The 1952-nt window shown below is 42.0% G+C and overlaps 1 pseudogene; it reads left to right on the top strand.

The window, feature by feature from the left end:
- The first annotated feature begins 1418 nt into the window (after nt 1–1418).
- Nucleotides 1419–1938, top strand: LOC126496484 (GTP-binding nuclear protein Ran-like; annotated as a pseudogene).
- Nucleotides 1939–1952: the final 14 nt, after the last annotated feature.

The raw sequence follows: 1952 nt of genomic DNA, 5'->3' as shown, positions 1-1952 counted from the left end.
AGGCAGTGTTTACAACACCACCATGCTGAGTTTTGTTTGGGTGAAACCACAGCACTGGCCTTGACATCTCCAGCTGTCATTATTTCCAGATGTGTTGAAGAGCTTGCTGTAGACTGAATTGACCTTTTTGGCGGCTATGGTAATGTGCATCTAGAATATCCTCAGAAGGCCCCTGTGTTAAAGGGTGGGTCTCCAGCCCATGGTGCTTTGGGTAGTAGGGAGGACCTATAAGAAATGGAGACTGGAGGGAAGATTTCCATCGGCATGCTGCCCTGTAGTGAGACACTGAGAGCCCAATCTGTCCTCTTCTCTCTCATATCTGGACTGTGAGGTGAAGGGCTTGTTATGTGCTGCCACCACAAGGAGCTACTTCACCACAGGCCGAAACAGTGAACACAACCAATCAGAACTAAAGCCTTTAAAATGGAAACTAAAGTAAATCCCTTCTCCTTATCCTCGACTATCTCTGGAACTTGTTAGAGTTACAAACACTTACACCCTTACCCACGCAGTGGTGATTAACATATCAGAGGGGTCTGCATATTTCCTTGTGCCCAGAGCTTCATAATAAAAATAGTTAAAAAGAAAAAACCAAAAAGGCAGAAACCTATTTAATAGCTTATCTTGCTATATAGTTCATCCAAACAATTTTGTCCTCCTCAAATAACCATAATGTTTGTTTCTCTCCCTCAAATATTTGAATCTTGTGTTTCTTTGTCTTATCTTATTGCTTAGGCTAGGAATGCAGTCTCATCCTGGCCAGCATCAGGTTCAGAGGCTACTTTGAGTTGTCGTTGCTGGAGAGGCCTCTTTAATTATGCCATTAAATTCAGTGCTTCCCTTCAGTGTTTTTTTTTTTTTTGTTGTTCCTTGCGTTGGACAGCTTTCATAATTCCAGGTCAGTTTTTACTAGGAAATGATGTGTAGTTCTGTAAAAGTGTGTATTCAACATCCACAGAGACGGTCATGCGATTTTCCTCCCTAACCTATTAACAGAGTGGAATTATTAACAGATTTCCAGATATTAAACCACACTTACTTTCATGAGAAAAAGCCTTGCTTTTTCAGTTCTTTTCTGAATCATATTTGCTGTTTCGTACAGACTCTCTTCTCAACCACATTCATAATCATATGGTTGATGTTTGAAGCCAGGAGAAAACTCCTGGAACATCCTGGATACATGATGTGGAAAGTTCCAGATCTTCATGAATGAAGTGGCTAATTGAAAAGTAATATAATAAAAAAGCAGAATTGTGAGGTAGATCTGAAGCTAGTGGATGAGCTCTCCGGAACCAATCTGCTTGCTGCTTTATAGGCATCACTTCTTCCTTTCAATCCCCAGGAGTCAAAACTAAGTCCAGGGACAGGGAGAACCGCAGGTCTCATTCATTCATCCTGGTGCATGACGGCTGCATCAGAAAGACAACATTCATAATTGTCACTTGATGGGTAACTTTGAGAAGAAGTATGTAGTCACCCTGGGTGTGGAGGTGCACCCTTGTGCTCCATATCAACAGAGGAGATATCAAGTTTGATGTGTGAGAGACAGCTGGCCAGGAGAAGTTTGGGGCCTGCATGATGGCTACTGCCTCCAAGCCTAGTATTCCATTGTAATGTTTGCTGTGAGAACAAGATTTACTTGTGAAAACAAACCTAATTGGCATAGGTAATGGGTATATGTGAGTGAAAATATCCCCATTGTGTTGTGTGGCTACAATATGTCTATTCAAGAGGAAAATGAACGCATAATTTCTTGTCTTCCACTTAAAGAAAAATCTTAAGTTCAGAGACATTTCTGCTTAAGTAAGGACAACTTTGAAAAGCCCCTTTTCTGGCAAGTCAGAAAGCTCACTGGAGATCCTAACTTGGAGTTTGTTGCCATGCCTGCTCTTGCCCCACCCCATGTGAGCTGGTTATGGATGCAGCTTTGGCAGCACAGTGCAGCTATGATG

The sequence above is a fragment of the Alexandromys fortis genome, unplaced genomic scaffold, assembly GCF_014885135.2.
Source record: "Alexandromys fortis isolate MF-2015 unplaced genomic scaffold, M_Fortis_MF-2015_v1.1 scaffold_5374, whole genome shotgun sequence".
Lineage (NCBI taxonomy): Eukaryota > Metazoa > Chordata > Mammalia > Rodentia > Cricetidae > Alexandromys > Alexandromys fortis.
The sequence above is the reverse complement of the archived record's forward strand: the minus strand, read 5'-3'. Positions and strand labels throughout refer to the sequence as shown.